This window comes from Lissotriton vulgaris, chromosome 3_1 (genome assembly GCF_964263255.1).
Source record: "Lissotriton vulgaris chromosome 3_1, aLisVul1.2, whole genome shotgun sequence".
Taxonomy (NCBI): Eukaryota; Metazoa; Chordata; class Amphibia; order Caudata; family Salamandridae; genus Lissotriton; species Lissotriton vulgaris.
The window spans coordinates 30,241,750-30,260,718 of record NC_141689.1 but is presented as its reverse complement, the minus strand read 5'-3'; the positions used below and the strand labels follow the sequence as shown (position 1 = coordinate 30,260,718).

The following is an 18,969-nucleotide window of genomic DNA, read 5'->3' as shown; positions in this document are numbered from 1 at the left end:
TAATTTTCCCGCCTGTCTTCCCGACAAAAGAGGTGAGAATGGGGGAGGGGTGGGGGGTGTTAAGGGGCATGCACCTTCTCTCAGGAGAGCCTGGGTTCGCGTTCCAAAGCTGGCAAGGCCTTTGAAGTTTCCCACCTCAGATGGCTCCTCCTGACTGGGGGGCAGATGTGAACACCTGTGCCCCGGGCCGGTATTGTTCTTGAGCTCTGAACGCAGAAATGCTCACCCCATGAGGACAGAACTCTGTCTGGGGTGACAGGCTGGTTTAGGCCAGTCATTGACCACACTATGGGGCAGATTTATGAAGGACTTGCGCCGCCGGTGCGTCACTTTTTTCCATGTTAAAAATGACGCACCGGCGGCGCAAGGCCTTCATAAATCTGCCCCTAAGGGTTTGTAGGTTTCAGGGGACCCTTCTAAGGGATCCTCTGTGCAGTTATTATTAAATCTGATGCTGTAATCAGTGCAGGTATATTAAGACGAGATGGTTGGTAGATAAACTTCTCATAGCAAAGTGAAGCCATAATGGAGCTGGGGAACTCGTGATGACAAGTGTCCAGCCCCTGTACTCCCTATGGCTTCCCTGTTCTCTTACTATATCCAAGAATCAACCTGGATATTGCAGGGGCGTTTGCAGGAGATACAGAGCTCCCTGCCTTGGGACAATAAAACCTGCTATAAGGATGTCTCACCTGTATCACATGTAGTGTCTGTAGGCATATCACACAGGGATGTGTGCCATGTCCACCCTCCGGTTTTGTCGGAACAAAGACAGTCAGTCTGCAGTGGCCGTGTGCACGGCTTGGTGAGGGGACCCTAGGGTAGCGCAAGTCATGCTGCTACTTTTGGGGTATTCCTCTACAGTGCCAATGTCCTAGGTACAGTGGGTACCATTTACTAAGGACTTACAAGGGGCACTGAAGTTATGCCAATTGAGAAACAAGAAAGCACAGTTCAGGTAAAAGACTTTGGCACACGGGACCTGCTTGGCAGGGACCCAGTACACTTCCCGTTGACGTTACATAATTTTCCAGGCAAAAAGTGGGGGATAATGATGTCGAAGAGAGGTACTTTCCCATAGTCCACTTCATCAAGCTACCACACACCTTCATCAGATGTTTTTTCACCAAGGCCCAGGCCCCAGGCCCCAGGCTTTAGGTCATGGGAGGGTTCAGTACTTGTAGAAGGTGTTGCAACTTCCCCTGATGAAAGAGAGTGCATTTTTAATCAGTCAAACATTTGCAGTAATCCAGGACCACGTCATCAATGTTATTCACAAAGACTAGCAGATGATGGGATGGCAGGAATCCCAATGGCTTCCCTATGAGAGCTTCATGTGCGCTCAAACCGTCTTGTTTGGAATGCTTCTCGTGCAACGAAGAGCATCCGGCCATTTCACTGACATTAAGGACCACACTTTGGCTGGTTTTGCTTTCATTCTACCATTGGCCCTCTCTGGGTGCTTCTGCATGATAAATACAATGGAACCTCTGCTTGGTGTTCAATGCTATATTAAAAAAAAATGTTTTAGAGTGTGAACCCATGTCTGTCTTTATAGAAGTTGGCAAACAAATCGTGGGATCAATTACCTTGGCAACAATACTACCACTGTCATGGCATCACACCACCCTTGTTAGAAACGCCTCAATCCATTGCATAGTGTGATTTTTACAATATCCACCTACAGCCATATGAGAGGGTCTTCTGATCTTCCAGCAGGACTCATAATCACACTAGTTCCTTTCCCTCTAATATCCATCTTGCATGTAACAGCACAGATTTTCTGCAAAATGAAAATTAAACCAGTATTTTCGGAATGCGCCTCACATCTCATCCCACATGTGTAGACCTGTGTATGTGTCTTGCTATCTGTAGTAGCAGTCAGCCTGGCAAAGCAAACTGCTCATCTGTTGATCTCCATACTTCGGGGCATATCATCAAGGTGTCGCAATAAAATTATTGCCGCTTTAGCGTCCGTTTTCTGGCGAAAAGCAGAGATAATTTTATTGCATTATCAACAGGTCATGCTATTGTGTGAATCCTTGCCTTAACGCCCTTTCCCTCAACACCCAGCTTTGCATCTCTAATGAGATGCAAAGTGGGCGTTCCGCCAAAACATAACATCAGAAATGTCGCTAACCGACATTTCTCCTAAGCGATAATTATCACCGGGTGCTTTTTCCCACCTTTTACTCTCATCATCTAATACCTCACTGGGTAGATTCCTGGACAAGTCCATGCTCTGAATTGTCATAGTGGAGAAGTGTGGCTCACTGGTTAGAGGAGGCAGACCCAGAAGCAGAGGTCGGCCCGGGACCAGGGTTCAATTCCTGACGCGGCAGGGTTTGGAGCCCAAATGTCCACGGATCTGATAATTCTCGCTTCAGTGCCTACTTGAATCAGGGGTTCACGCTCTGCAACTCTGGGCAATAGCTTGCTCAATCTCCACTACGGCCTCCGCGGCGGGATGCCTGGCTTTCACCTTGGGGGTGCCCAGCTGGGCTAGCCCACAGGGAAAAACCAGGACGGCTTCCCAAAGCAAGCGCCGAGATACCCTTTGTGGTGATACGTGCGCTATATAAGAAACTACATTACCATTTACCATCATAGTAAGGGATGCATTTACAGTGTCAAGGTCTGAATTATCTGTTTCTGAATCTTCATCTGAAATGAGAGCAGAGCATTTATCAGTCTCATCAGAAAGCTGATCACCCAACGTAAGCACGTCACTGCCTCTCTCACGTTCAGAACATTCCGCAACATCAACCTTTTTTATTAGCAACTTTAAAGCATTCAGCAAATCCTGGGTGCAGTGGCCATTTTAAATTGGGGTGACACTGGACGTCATGAACCTTTCTTGGGACCACAGTCCTAAATCATGGACCCCTTGAAGCCCAAGTGGACTTTGACATGAAACTAGCTGGGTTGGCAGCATGATCTTGCTATCACACTCACTTCACCGACCTGAGATGAAGTTACAGTACACAGGTAGGATGCTTCCACAGTGTGTGTCAATGTCTAACTTACAGATGCTGCTTGAAGAGTTCCATAAGGACCTCACAAGCACACACCTTACACAAATAACATCAAAGCAGCCTCCTCGAGCGGTGCATCTTGAATGTCTTCTGGCCTTGGCTTGGTAAATAACTCTATTACAACAAACCGGCCGTGGCCACCATTAATTCGTCATGGTCTTCCTCATCTTTGCAATTTGACAATAATATAGCAGGATTGATGACACAGCATATGTTCTCTGCAGCCAGAAGTATTTGTGCATAACATGGGTACAAGGACAGATGGCTATATCTCTTTGAAAGAGAAGACACAGTTCACCTGGGGCTATTGCACATTTCCTGTTTTATTAGAGTTCCTGCAGGGTGAATCTACATCACTCCTGGCTGACTTTGATTTATTCAACACTGACATATATTTATTCCATGGTCTAACCCATCTTTTTGTATCTTTGACAGAGACTGGAGAATGCTAAGCACCCAATCCATGGACAGAAAGCACCGATAAGTGTCCATCAGCTCAGGTCCTGGTCTTCTGCCTTGTGCCTTCACCCAGTGCTTGTTTTCATTGAGACTCTGCCTTTCATTCCTGCTTTGCCCACATGCATCACTGGCCTAGCTCCATCTTTGCATTTCATAATGATTACCACATGTTCCTGTAAAGGGTTTGCTTGGAGATATTTTTCTTGTTGGGATTGCTATAAAGTATGACACAATTGAGAAATTCCTGCATAAACCTCTACATGATGCTTACCTGGTGCAACTGCCATCTACAGAAGTACATGTGTCACTCACTGCAGAGAGACTGAGGGGGTCAGTGAAAGAACTGCACTGTCTCAGTAAGAGTTTGACCTGCGCAAACCGGAAACAGCCTTTACGACGACTCCTGGACTACGAAGGACCTGAAGCAGAACTCATTAACAACGACCTGAACCAAGAGTCTTTTAACCACTAATGCATGTCCCCCAATGACATATATTATTAATTTTAAAATTACCTCATAAGGCCAGTAGATGGCACTCTTGGATTGTATATGATAAGCGTAGGATACACAATTGAAATACTAATAAAATGGTGGACGGACGTATTTTATGTTGCTTTGTAGAGTGGATTTTTTTAAACAAAATAAGTTTAGGAAACGCTTTTCTAAAATAGTGCTTATGATGTGAAAACCTGTTTGAATTTCGTTGTAAATGTATTGAAGGAAAAGGCATACTCGTAGTAAAAATATTACATAAACATGTAAGTATTTTGGTAAGCATTAAAGGTAAGTATTACGTGTATTACATGTAAGGCAGCTTAAATGGAAAAAGCAAAAACGAGGAGAAATAGTGCATTTCTCCTCGTATCGCCAACTTAAGACCAGGGTTTTCCTTGTCTTACGTTTAGTGTTAGCTCCTATTTACGTTGCCCTTTTGAATAGGGGGCAGCGTGAATATCAACGGGTGTTGTAGTGGAACGCCAACGACAACACTCACTGTACGCCCCTTTCACGCAAAACACAGCGTGAAAGGGTGCCTTAAACACAAGGCAGCGTTAAGCCACGTTAAGTGGCAGAACGCCGCCATGTGAATAAGGCGAGGCCCCTATCGCCACCACAACGTCACTGAAAATGACGCTGTGGTGGTGATACAGGCTTGTGAATATACCCCCAACTCTATCACACACGTAAACATCTGTTCCCAGTGGAGTGCACCCTAGACACTGTGCCTGCAAGGTCTCACTCAGTCAACTAAACAGTATTTGTATGGCGCAATATTGTCACATCCATGGGTATCTGGGTGCTAAGGCTGCTGTGTCCCAGTCGAAACGCCAGGTCTTGCGTTTCTTGCTGAAGTCCGCCAGGGGCACAGCTGGAGGGTGATGGATGAGGTGAGGGTTGATAAGGGTCGGTTGCGGGAGGCCGAAGATAAGTATACCTGTGGTTTGTGTGTTGTATGGTCTGGAGCCATCTGATGAGCTGGGTGGAGATTCCAGCGGATGTATGACGATACATCGCAAACTAAAACAACGCGTGCCTTTGCATCGCAGCTTTCAGTTCGCATGTACTCTCACAACGCCAGTTTTTACATTTCTTTTGAAATGCATACAACATCCCTTTACAACGCACCCAAATCCCCTGCAAGCTTTTACATCGCAATTAGTTTCCAAAAGGAACCCCCCAACATTAATAAAGTACCCTACATAACACACACTCTTCCCTACACTGCGACCCCCTGACACGACCCTAAGCCCTATACCGTAAAACAGTACCCTGCACTACGACCCCCTGACACTACCCTAAGCCCTAAGCCTTGAGCCCTAAACCCTAAAACACTGCCATTCACTACAACCACCTGTCCCTTATCTCTCTCTCCTCGTGGCTCCTCTCTCCTGGTTGCAGTTCCAGCATCCTCTCTTCCTCGTCTCTGTCCCGGCGCACGTCCGTCCCGGCAGCCATCCATTACATCACATGCGTTTTAAAAGTGCATGTGTTTTAAAAGCACATTTGACGTAATGGGACGCGTTGTATTGTGTATGTGTTGCAACGGCGCATGCGTTGTAACGCATGCAACGCAATGGCATGCGTAGTAATGCCAGCGTTGTAATGGGCGTTCGCCAATTCCAGCATAAGGAGCTTTGCCGTAGTTGAGACGGCTGGTGATGAGGACCTGTGTGATGGTTTTTCTGGTGTTGATGGGGATCCATCCGAAGTGTCGGCAGAGCATGCAGTGGATGTGAAAGCATCAGGAGGATACAGTATTGACTTGTCATTTCATGGTTAGTTGGCTGTCAAGGATGATGCCAAGGTTGCATGCATGGTCTGTTGGTGTGGGTGTCAGTGGTAGGAGATGTTGGTCCGAGTTATGCTGGCCCCCAGTTGTGGTCTCATTAGAAGGTGTCTCTTCCGAAGATCAGTACTTTAGTTTTGTCAGAATTGAGTTTAAGGCAGCTGTCTCTCATCCATTTAGCCACATTGGTTGTGGCTTTGCAGAACTTGGTTTTGGCATTGGAGGGGTCCTCAATGAGCAAGAGGATTAGCTGAGTGTTGTCGGCGTAGAAGATTATGTTGAGTCCATGGGATCTGACGACTCTGCTGGGGGTCATGCAGATGTTGAATAGGATGGGTCTGAGGGAAGAACCTATGAGTACGCCGCGAATGATGTTCTCGTGTGCAGAGGTGAAGGGAGGTATTCAGGTGCTCTGTGTGTGTCCTGAGAGGAAGCAAGCGATCCCCTTGAGGGCGTTCTGCTGAATGCCGATGTTGTGGAGTCTATCGATGAGGGTGTGGTGGTAGATGGTGTCCAATGCAGCAGAGACGTTGAGGAGGATCAGAGATATGGTTTCTTCTAAGCATGGGCTGAAAATTTGTTGCACTCACGGAATTTGCGGATTTTCCGCGATTTCACGATCCGCGAATCTCGCGAAATTGCGGTAAAATCCGCGAATCAGCGGGGATGAATTTCAGCCAAGCACTTTCAGGGTTACAGCAGAAGGTGCAAAAGATGAAGCTATTTTTTTGTAACCTTTTACAAAAGGGTTACAAAGAATTTAACTTGAGTGCTTCCTGGTGGCTCGTTGCCTACTTGCAACTATTCTCTGGCCCTGCTCTGACCCTTGAAGCAGGGTCAGAGAATAGTTACAAGTAGGCAATAAGGCGCCTGTCACGAAAATTAAACCTCAACAGGAAGCACTGACAGATATAAAAACAAGCATTTGCAATGCAATAGGTCTCGCATTAGGAAAGTTTGAGCTATTGGTCTTGTAAATGACAATTTTTTTTATTTATGTGTTGGTTTTGAAAATAGCTAAATTAATAGCTTTGTCATTTACAATGCCAATAGTTATAACTTTCGCAAATGTGACACCTACAGCATTTGTAATGCAACATGTTTTGTATTTACGTGATTTATATGTTTTGATATTACAAATTACAATGGCTTTTAATTTTTTCAAATAATTAATACTTAAATAAAAGTGATTTTAATTTATAATAGTAATAGCTTAAACTTTTGTAAATAACTTTTGTGAAGATTATGTTCAGTGTATTTTATTGTGACGAAAATCCAAGAACAGAATTGAAATATTAACATCTTTTTGTGACATTTGTAATAAAGCTTGAAACATTGAGAGAACATATTTGAACCAGTTGTTGTTGAATGGTTGCGCAGATTGATGCTGGGGTGGCGCTGAGTGGTGCTGTGGTGGTGCTGAGTGTTGCTGTGGTGATGCTGAATGGTGCTGTGGTGGTGCTGAGTGATACTGGGATGGTGCTGAGTGATGCTGGGGTGGTGCTGAGTGGTGCTGTGGTGGTGCTGAGTGATGCTGTGGTGGTGCTGAGTGATGCTGTGGTGGTGCTGAGTGGTGCTGTGGTGGTGCTGAGTGATAATGTGGTGGTGCTGAGTGGTGCTGTGGTGGTGCTAAGTGATGCTGTGGTGGTGCTGAGTGATGCTCTGGTGGTGCTGAGGGATTATGTGGTTGCGCTGAGTGATGCTGTGGTGGCGCTGAATGATGCTGTGGTGGCACTGAGTGGTGCTGTGGTGGTGCTGAGTGGTGCTTTGGTGGTGCTGAGCGATGCTGTGGTGGTGCTGAGTGGTGATGTGTTGGTGCTGAGTGATGCTGTGGTGGTGCTGAGTGATGCTGTGGTGGTGCTGAGTGGTGCTGTGGTGGTGCTGAGTGATGCTGTGGTGGTGCTGAGTGATGCTGTGGTGCTGAGTGGTGCTGTGGTGGTGCTGAGTGATAATGTGGTGGTGCTGAGTGATGCTGGGGTAGCGCTGAGTGATGATGTGGTGATGCAGAGGGCAGAAAGGCACAAAAAGCAGTCTAACAAAGGGCAGAAGGGCAGAAAAACAAGGGAAAAACGAGTCTAACAGAGGGCAGAAGGGCACAAAAAACAGTCTAACAGAGGACAGAAGGGCAGAAAAACAAGGGAAAAACGAGTCTAACAGAGGGCAGAAGGGCACAAAAAGCGAGTCTAACAGGGGGCAGAAAGGCAGAAAAACGAGTCTAACATAGGGCAGAAGTGCACAAAAAACGAGTCTAACAGAGGGCAGAAGGGCAGAAAAACAAGGGAATAACAGAGGGCAGAGGCACACAAAAAACAAGTCTAACAGAGGGCAAAAGGGCAGAAAAACAAGGGAAAAATGAGTTTAACAGAGGGCAGAAGGGCACAAAAAACGAGTCTAACAGGGGGCAGAAGGGCAGAAAAATAAGGGAAAAACTAGTCTAACAGAGGGCAGAAGGGCACAAAAACAAGGGAAAAATGAGTCTAACAGAGGGCAGAAGGGCACAAAAAACGAGTCTAACAGGGGGCAGAATGAATCCCGCCCTGCCTGTTTGTCCACGAAGATGCCACCGTTTTGTGCAATACCTCTACTCAACTGGAGTACTTTCTACTGTCTAATCAGTAAGTGCTCCCTCGTTGGCTAAATGTATAGGGAGAGATTTACAATACCTGGCGCATCCCCAGGGATGCGTCAGTTATTGTGCGCCGCAGCTCCGCCACCCATGGTCCGCTGCATTTACAATGCGGCGCACCATGTGGCAAAAACGGCACAGATGCGCCACGCATCTGTGCCGTAAAAGCAGTGCATTGCTGGAGCTGCGTCGCAAGCATGACGCAGCACCAGCAATGCTCTGGGGGGGCCCTATCTCCCCAATGCTGCATCAAGCCTTGCGCCTGCTTCAAGCAGGCGCAGGGTTTTGACGCAGCATTGGCCTAAAAGTGACTAAGTGAAATCTTGTAGATTTCACTCAGCCACTTTTAGGAGGCGTTCCTGCGCAGGAACGCCCTCCCCTGCGCCGGAACGCCTTCTGATGGCGCAGGGCTTTACAACGTGGCGCATCTCTCAGCATTGCTGGACGCAGCTCCAGCAATGCTCTGGGGGGCCCTATCTCCCCAATGCTGCGTCAAGCCTTGCGCCTGCTTAAAGCAGGCGCAGGGTTTTGACGCAGCATTGGCCTAAAAGTGACTAAGTGAAATCTTGTAGATTTCACTCAGCAACTTTTAGGAGGCGTTCCTGCGCAGGAACGCCCTCCCCTGCACCGGAACGCCTCCTGATGGTTCAGGGCTTTAAAACGTGACACATTTCTCAGATGTGTCACGTTATTAATACCCAGCGCCATGGCGCATCTTTTGTGCTGCCGCTGCGTCACAAAAGTGACGCAACCGCGGCGCAAAAGAGGTACAAACGGCTTGTAAATCTGCCCCACAGTGCTTTTACTACACTGTAGCTGCGTAAAGGGCCGGAAGATGTGTCTCCAGTGACCATGTGTGCCTGTGCCTGTGTTACAGGCACACATGGTCACTGGAGACACGTCTTCTGGCCCTTTACGCAGCTGCATTGTAGCAAAAGCACTATACATTTACCCAATGAGGGAGCAATTACTAGATTAGCCAGTAGAAAGTACTCCAGGTCAAATCGCAAAAACATCCGCGATTTCATGGGAAAATTTGCAAAGTCACAGCTTTTTTTTGCGATTTCGTGGGACAATCCGCGAATTTGCGGAATGCGAATTCGCAAATTTCGCCCATGCTTAGTTTCTTCACAGCCGAGGAGAGTTGATGTCACCTGCGGTTGCAATCAGTGTGGTCTCAATGCTGTTTACAGCGCAATCCAGATTGTGAGGTGTCGAGTAGGAGATTTCAGTGATTTGTTGGTTGATGGCTTTTTTGAGTACCTTGTTTGGGATGGGGAGCAGGCAGATCGGCCTGTAGTATTTGATGTTGTTGGGTTAGGCAGAGACGCTTTTTTCCGGGGACGTTTGGTGTACGAGGGAGCCTGTTTGCCTTTGCTTTATCTGCACAAATAAAGATCTTTCGATTTATAACATGTTATCTAGGCGATGGATCTCCGGATAACCTGAAATAGAGATAGGCGGATCGGATCTGCCCTGCCAGTGACACCCTTCCATCCTGTTCGGTCTTATGGATGGAGCCTTGCTTATAGTGTGGAAAAGAACCCACTTGGATTATACCTGATCCTTGTTGAGAAGCCTCATTCATTGGGGTCTTCTTGCGCCCCTTGTATTAGGAAAAAAAACAGTGCACTCCGCGCCTTTCTAATTACGGGTGTTTTATCCCACACCCTATTGTTCATCTCCGCCCTGATGAAGGTGTAGCCCCGGCTGGGGCAACACACCAAAACGCGCGTTGGCGTTGTTCATGTGGGGGCAGCTGGATTGTATCTAACCCTACCTCCTTGATGATTTTCTCCACTCTGTCATCCAATCATCTTGTGGCTGCTATGCACTTTTTGATATCAGTTGTGATGTGAATTGTGTGAGTGATGTGTGAGTTGTTATGGTGAATTTTGGGAATGCATGATGGTATGATTGTGATGCATGAATATGGTGTGTGGGACTTGATTTATTGACTTATGTTGTATTCAACCATGGCGTGGTTTGGTTATTATTATGTGTATTTATCAATTGATGAAATGTGTCTTAATACCTTGGCTGCTGTGGTTATTTTTCCCGTGTGCTATACAATTCTTGATGCCATATATTCATGACGAGCTCAGCTCGTCATCAGCACACGACCACCGTGGCTGATGACGAGCTGAGCTCGTCATCAGCATCGAAGGGGTTAAAGAATAAATAAAATCACTATATATTTTGTACAACTTGATGTGATCATTTATCCCAGCCCTTGGTTTGCTCCGGTGGTAGTGGATTAATATAAGGACCCCTCCCTAGGGTCTTGTTTGAAAGTATGGGGCAGGTATCGCTCTACCTTTGGTGTTCTTTACTTCCCCTGCTTACCTGCCTCTATCTCGTCAGGGGCCCCCCTTCTTATTAGTAGTAGGCAGAGGGCTTCTTCAAAAGGGGTCTGAGACTGTGTGTTTCCAAATGTCTGGGAAGATTGATGTCTTGAGGATGCTAACGAGTTCAGAGTTCACACTAGTGGAGAAGTGTGGCTCACTGGTTAGAGCAGGCAGACCCTGAAGCAGAGGTCAGACCCGGGACCAGGGTTCAATTCCCGACGCGGCAGGGTCTTGAGCTCAAATGTCCACGGACTCGATAATTCTCGCTTCGGTGCCTGACCTAATCATGGGTTCACACTCTGCAACTCTGGGCATTAAGCTTGCTTAATCTCCACAACGGCCCCCCGTGGCGGGATGCCTGGCTTTCACCTTGGGGATGCCCTGTAGGGGCTATCTCACAGGGAAAAAAGCCAGGACGGGTTCCCAAGGCAAGCGCGGAGATACCCCTTCGGGGGTCGATTCAGGCGCTATATAAGAAACATAATAATAATATGGCTGGCTCGAAGGTTAAAGAGATGGTGGGGTCAGGGGTCAATGGGTGCCCCAGAGTGGATGGACAACATGATGGCTGTGGAGGTCTTGGTGGTGAGTGTGAACCAGGTGGTTATTGTTTGGCTGGTGTTTGGTGGTTGGTTGAGGTTGCTGAGGTTGCAAGAGCTGACAGCCTGGATGTCTGCCAACTGGCTGAGGCTAAATGGCAATTAATCAAAGATTGGGGAGTAGGGTAGACGGTCCATTCATCACCCCGGTAGCAATGATTTTGTAATCAAAAGAAGAATGGACACTTGTTACCACTTTAACCATTGGTTAAGATTGGACACTCTCATAAACGCGGTGTTACTCGTGCGGTGTATGTCTTTCTTCCGCCCCTCACACGCGTTATGGCATTTATCATCGAGTGTTCCAATAACGTGCTGTATGCCAAGCCTCAACCCGAGGCAACCTCTGGCGTTAGTGGCAGTGTCCAGAGATAAGGGTAGGGGGAGGTAGGGCACCCAAAAAGAAAGATAAGAAGCTAATACTACACCGGTGAAAATTTTATTAAAAAAGGTGAAGTATTGCTATTAAAATTAGTTGCGGTATAATGGGAGGTCGGGTTAATGGATCTCTTTATACCTTTTTAACTATAGCGTCAACATGTTTCTGCTCCATGTCGCCCAGCCGGGTCTACGGAGCATTCGTCAGGACAGGTACAATACAAACAACAGATAATGAAAATTACTTGCACCATTTGTGTAGTAATGATAAATGTAGAATTCTCGCCTTTTCGGGAATTTATCTAATGTTTTTGCTGAATAAAGCTTCAGTCAGGTGGCAACGGGACTCTCTGGTCCCAGACAGCGCGTGGGAGGTTCCCGGAACTTGTGCTGTCTCTGCCCCCGGATGATCCCCGGATGATCCGGGGGCAGAGACAGCACAAGTTCCGGGAACCTCCCACGCGCTGTCTGGGACCAGAGAGTCCCGTTGCCACCTGACTGAAGCTTTATTCAGCAAAAACATTAGATAAATTCCCGAAAAGGCGAGAATTCTACATTTATCATTACTACACAAATGGTGCAAGTAATTTTCATTATCTGTTGTTTGTATTGTACCTGTCCTGACGAATGCTCCGTAGACCCGGCTGGGCGACATGGAGCAGAAACATGTTGACGCTATAGTTAAAAAGGTATAAAGAGATCCATTAACCCGACCTCCCATTATACCGCAACTAATTTTAATAGCAATACTTCACCTTTTTTAATAAAATTTTCACCGGTGTAGTATTAGCTTCTTATCTTTCTTTTTGGGTGCCCTACCTCCCCCTACCCTTATCTCTGGACACTGCCACTAACGCCAGAGGTTGCCACGGGTTGAGGCTTGGCATACAGCACGTTATTGGAACACTCGATGATAAATGCCATAACGCGTGTGAGGGGCGGAAGAAAGACATACACCGCACGAGTAACACCGCGTTTATGAGAGTGTCCAATCTTAACCAATGGTTAAAGTGGTAACAAGTGTCCATTCTTCTTTTGAGGCTAAATGGCAGCAAGACGGAGGTGCTCGTGGTGGGGGGGGGAGGGGTCGTCGGCATGGTGGCCGCCCTGTCTGGGGTTGGTACCAATACCATGTCAGGAAGTCAAGAATCTTGGAGAATGGCTTGACGCTGACCTTACATTTGGACCCCAGATCAGCCGGGTGGTGGGGGTGTGTTTCGGTGTCCTATAAAGCCTACGGAAGATCCTCGACTTGCTTCCTACGGTGGCCCGAAGGACGCTGGTGCATGCCCTGGTAACAGCGCGATTAGACTATGGCAATCTTCTTTATCTGGGGGCCACAGGAAAGAGCATCAGCCGCCTTCAGGTGTTACAGAATGCCGCGGCCCGCTTGGACCTGAGACTACCCAGAAGGTCGGTTTCGAAGACAGCGCTCCAGGCACTCCACTGGTTGCCAGTGAGAAGCAGGATCGAGTATGAGGCACTGTGCACGTGCCACCGCATTATGGGCGGTAAGGCGCCTATACCATTACAAGACCTGATCACTCGTTATGAGCCACCTCGTCCCCTGTGTTCCACAGGTGCTGGGATGCTGAAAATTCCTAAAATAAAAAAGGCTCATATGGGGGGCAGGTCCTTTAGATATTTGGCAGCTAGAAGCTGGGATGGACTGCCGTTGGAACTACGCCTTGAGCCATCTGAGTCCAGATGCAGGGGTAAACTTAAAACTCAGCTCTTTACCCGGTAGACTGGTACTGATGTTGGCTGCTTGATTCTGTCACTTCCACTTGTCATAGCGCGGGGACACGCCGGTGCGCGTAACCAGGCGCTTTCTAAATCTCCCTATTATCATTATTATTATTATTATTATCAAGGGGAGTTGTGTGTTGAGGTTGTTGTGGGGGATGGCAATCTTGCTGTGGGAATAATCTGCGAGGGTGTTTCAGAGTTCTTGGGAAAGTCGGATAGTGTTTTCTGTGGCTGTCCGGTTGGTGTATTCCTTGACAATCTTGAAATTGTGAGTTCCCTTGTGTGGTTGGCTGCAGTGGTGATGGCTGCTCTTTTGTCTTCTTTGATGTGCATATGGCTGTTGCTGAGGGCTGCTTTTTCGGCGTTTCTGTCCTAGGGGGTCCTTGGTATAGCACCAGTGCTTCTCGAGTCAGTAGCAGTTGCGCTTGATGGATCCAAGGTATACCAGTTGGTTTGTTTTGAGTTTTTAGTGGTGTTCGCTGGTTTTAGTGGGGCGACTCTGTTGTCACATTTGGTGATCCAGGTGGAGAAGTTCTGGGTGGCCTGGTGAAGGCTGCTACAGTTTCGGTTTGTGTGGTGCTGATGGCTTGAGTCCATTGCTCCTCACTTACCTTGCCCCACCTGCGGTGGGAGCTGCTGTGGAGCTTAGATGTAGGGTGCTGGACTTCAAAGATACTAAAGTGGACAATGAGGTGGTCAGTCCAGGTGAGTTGTGTGACGTGGGTACATTTGATTCTGTCACTGACAACAAAGATGGCGTCAAGTGTCTTGTCATAATATCAAATTATGTTTGATACTAAGGGTTCACTGCTCTACGCTCTTACATCCCATGCAGTGAGGAGCCAGCAATCCTACATTGCCAGCTCAACTATAACGTGAAGGGCCAACAGATTCTTTATTCTTTAACCTACAAACTAAGGACCCGATTTAGAGTTTGGAGAATGGGTAGTCAGTTACAAAAGGGATGGATATCCCGTTCACCTTAATACTAATGCATTATATCCTAAGGCATTTGTATTGAGGTGGATGGGATCTGATGCAGTGTCCATCCACCAAATTCAAAATTAGACCCTAAATTTGTAAAAATGACAGCAATGACCTAAGAATATCTTTTATGAGGTGAAGGTAATTGCAGATGTATTTATGTTGGACTTGGCCCGTCTGGCAGGTCCACCCCTGAAGTTTTGTGCTTATTATATGTGTCCGGGGGATGGTGATTCCCCTTCTGAGTGTGTGTGTGGTGAGAGAGACCTGCCTCCCATAGGAATGCATGGGGAATGTATGTGGCTCGGGTAGTTCCTGATGCGTGGGGCGTGCCGGGTCGTGTTTGGTATGTATGCGCTCGTGAGGTTGAATGCTACAAGATGATGTATGCGGCATGTGTGTGACTAGAATGGAAGTGCCATTTCTAGACCTTGGTGTGTGTGTGCAGTAGGTGTGCTGGCGCCTGATTGGCTGAAGCCGGCCGTGCCTTCCCCCACCAGGCTGGCTCCACCCCCCTGGGGTGCGTCCAGTGTCCCTGGCCTGGCCAGTAACCTGAAACTCCTTATAACCAGTTCTGCCTGGTTCTCTCCCTGCCTGCCCCTTTTGGAGACAAAGGAAGCTCCTGTATAAAAGGAGGGTGGGCCCTCTTCTCTCTCTCTTCTTCTTCCTGCTTGGGACCCCGCCAGGGTCGTGCTGCTGCTTGGGGCTCAGGGAAGGGCGTGCCTCCCTGGGCCCTGCTCTGCTCCTGAACTGCGGACTTCCTGGACTTCCTATGGACTCTGCTTTCCATGCCACTAGCCTTGGGAGCGCTTTCCTGCTGTCCTAGCGCCTTGGGCGCTTCATCTATGCTTCTGGCGCTCGTGAGCGCTTTCCTGCTGTCCTAGCGCCTTGGGTGCTTCATCTATGCTTCTGGCGCTCGTGAGCGCTCTCCTGCTGGCCTAGCACCTTGGGGCGCTTCATTTCTGTTCCTAGAGCTGGGAGCGCTATCTTGCACCAGCCAGTGCCACCCGGCCTTTGCCCCGTTCGTGTGAGGGGCCCGAGCCCCCAGCGAGGGCCTACCTCGCTTGCCCCCGCCCTCGCTGTATTTATCGAGGGAGCCCACTCCTCGCTAATCCCCCCGGTGTTCACCGCCGCAGCCCAGGACCCCTCGTGAGGCCCGCCCCCGGGCCGCGCTCTGATTGGCTGTCGGCCCGGGCTGAGCAGATGACGTTTCCCCGGGCCGCGCTCTGATTGGCCGACGGCCCGGGGAGCTGTGGAAACGACGGGAGAGGAGCCGGGAAGGCAGGGAGCGGTGGGAGCCGACTCCGCGCCCCTGCGTGCCTTCAAGAGAACTGCTGCTTCCCCCCCAGGGCCCCCAGGAGCAAGAGGGAGCGCGGGGAGTGAGGGGAGACAACTTCCGGTCCGGTGAGTGCTGCACGCGGGAGGAGCGTCGGGGCTCATTGCCGGTGCCCGCTCCTCCCCCCGAGTGATCCTATTGGGGCGATCCGAGGCCCGTGGGGCCCCCAGTAATGCCGGGTCCCCCGAGAAGGGACCCCGCAGGCCCACACCTTGTCCTTGAGCCCCGAGAGGCTCCCACGTATCTATGAGCCCTGAGAGGCTCCACCATCGTCCTAGAGCCCTGAGAGGCTCCACCATTGTCCTCGAGCCCCGAGAGGCTCCACCGTTGGCCCCAGTCCCTACGAGCCTGCAAGGCTCCACCCACTATTCTGTCCTCAGAGCCCCGAGAGGCTCCCACGTGGCCCCTTCCTCCTCGAGCCCCGAGGGGCTCCCCCATTGTCCCTTGCCCTCTCGAGCCTGGGAGGCTCCTACGTGATGTCCCCATCATCCCCGGTTGCCCAGCACTTCGTGGGCAGCCGCCACGTTTTGGTTTGCCCTGGGCCCCTTGCAGCCCACTCAGGACATCGAGACTCTAAGGCGCCCTCGCCCCAGGTAGGCCATCGGGCCTAGGGGGCGCTACTGACTATTATCAGAGGGTTGCTGAGAATTATTATGTGTTGCTCTGATGATGGGGGCCTCTGTTGTGTTATGTGCCTTGCCTCATGTATGTCTAGGCTGGTTAGAGTGAGTTCTATTGCTAGTCCTATGAGACCCCGGGGCGTGACGTATTCGAATGCTAAGCTCCTGGTGATTATGTGTTCTAGTCCTAGTCCGAGGAAACTCCCAGTTGTTATATGTCTAAATGCCAACTCCATCATGTGCATCTTCCTGGCAGTGGTCCCTTGGCTCTGCCCTGTACCTTTTCCCTTGTAACCCCTGCCGTGCCTCGAGCACATTGTAAAGTGTATGTTCCTATGTGTCCTTCTTAATACAAAGACTATTTTCATATATACTTGGTGTGGAGTTCCTTTTGTGGGAGGCCCGGGATGTTGTTGCTGGTGGGTGCGTGCGCAAATGCTTCACACATGTCCTCCGAGATAGGCCTGACTGCCCGCACCGCGTTACCTAGAGGGCGAGCAGGGGTCGACTTTACATAGGAGTGGCGGTCTCTGACTGGCTGGGGTGCAAGTCCTGGCCGGCCGGGGGTCCCATTTCCTACACTCGTGGCTAGCGGTGGGATCCGGACTTGTGTTTGCGCAGTACCACAACGATAACTGGCCTCCCTACAAAACTCTGCATGGTAAATGGTCGCAAAGAAAGGAGATTATTGTTTTTAAGAGGTTACTTAAATGTCCGTTCTGTGAAAAATGTATTCTGGTACGCTATGAGTTAGGTGGCCCTAGCTCGGGAGGGTAGATCAACTCCCTAGTGCAATGTGTTGTCTGGATTCACCAGAAGGGTGGGTTCCCGTGGTGGCAGCGTAATTGTGTTCAATGTGTATGGTCCCTGTCCCTTCCCTGGAGTAATGATACCTGCGCCACATGGGTCAGGTCAGGTTGCTAAAAATGTCTGTTCTGTGGAAATGTTTAATGATTAATAGAAATACCCGTTCTGTGGAAAGTTTTTTTAGGTTACTTAAATGTCCGTTCTGTGGAAAAATGTGTGCGTATACACTGTGAGTTAGGTGTCCCTATCTTGGGCGGTTAAATAATCTCCCAAGTACAATATGGTTTTCTGAATTCACCAGAAGGATGGGATCCAGTAGTAGTTTCGTAATTGTGTTCAAGTGTGTGGTCCTTGTCCCTTCCCTAGAGTAATGGTACCTGTGCCACAAGGGTCAGGTTGAGGAATCAGGGGCGTTGGAAAACTATCTTACCAGCCTAGGGGACGGGGTGTGGATGAATGTTGAGGTGTGCTGAGTAATGAAGTGTTAGTTCTCTGGGTTGGGGAGCTTGCTGAATCAACGATAATAGTGTCCTTCCTTGCCCTGCTGAATGTGGTGGATGCATCATGTGTCCCGTACAACCGCTGAATGTGTTTGATGCGTCAGGTGTCCCCCCCTTTTCCCCGCTAAATGTGTTTGACGCATCATGTCTTCCTTACCCCGCTGAATGTGTTTTAGGCGTCAGGTGTCGCCCTGGCGGAATTTATGTTGAGTTGTATCCCGGACAAGGAAGACCTGCTGGCGCTGCCGCGGCTTGCCTTGGGGAGAGCTGAACACTGAGACCTGCTGGCGCTGCCGCGGCTCATCTTGTTGTGTTTTAGGCGTCAGGTGTCGCCCTGGCTGAATTTATGTTGAGGTGTATCCCGGACAAGGAAGACCTGCTGGCGCTGCCGCGGCTTGCCTTGGGGAGAGCTGAACACTGAGACCTGCTGGCGCTGCCGCGGCTCATCTTGTTGTGTTTTAGGCGTCAGGTGTCGCCCTGGCTGAATTTATGTTGAGTTGTATCCCGGACAAGGAAGACTTGCTGGCGCTGCCGCGGCTTGCCTTGGGGAGAGCTGAACACTGAGACCTGCTGGCACTGCCGCGGCTCATCTTGTTGTGTTTTAGGCGTCAGGTGTCGCCCTGGCTGAATTTATGTTAAGTGGTATCCCGGTCAAGGAAGACCTGCTGGCTCGGCCGCGGCTTGCTTTAGGGGAGAGCTAAACGCTTAGTTCCCAGGTGGAAGACCAGTGGAGGGAGGAAGTTCCAAGACTGGTAGGAAAGTGTGTTCTGAGGGTGTTTCTCCTGGGAGAACGCGGAACCTCAGAAGTAGAGGTAGGGTGGGGCATTCTTGCCCGTGACCTCTGGCAAACCTGAGGGTGCGGACCCTAGGTGGAAGGAACAGTGGTAGTCATGGCTACACTGAGAAAGGGAGTGGAGAATGGCTATTGTGGGCCAGGGGTTACCACCCCCCACTTCGGATTAGCAGGGACCAGTGGTATCTGGATGGCTTAGGGCCTGGTCCTAGTCATGGACAACTAAGGAGTACCAGGTGGGTTGCCTGGTTGGGCCTATGTCTTCATTTTTTTATTTTTTTTGTTGTTGTAACTTTTATTATTTTCAGTCTGTGTATGTCTATCGGTCCGGCGGTGCGGGCCGCGTCCACGTTCTATCGCCCTGCAGCAGGGAAGTCCATCACGGTAGTGATTGGTCTGCCCTGCGTTTGGGCTGGGAGAGGCATGTGTTGGACTTGGCCCGTCTGG

At 49.4% G+C, this 18,969-nt stretch overlaps 1 protein-coding gene across 1 annotated transcript in view; it reads left to right on the top strand.

Annotated features, from left to right (window-relative positions):
• Positions 1–4,090, top strand: part of LOC147725861 (uncharacterized) — a 293,683-nt gene extending 289,593 nt beyond the window's left edge. Inside the window, exon 8 of the mRNA XM_086960008.1 lies at positions 3,471–4,090. The gene's annotated coding sequence lies outside the window, so the exon portion shown is untranslated. The remainder of the gene's footprint in view (positions 1–3,470) is intronic.
• Positions 4,091–18,969: the final 14,879 nt, after the last annotated feature.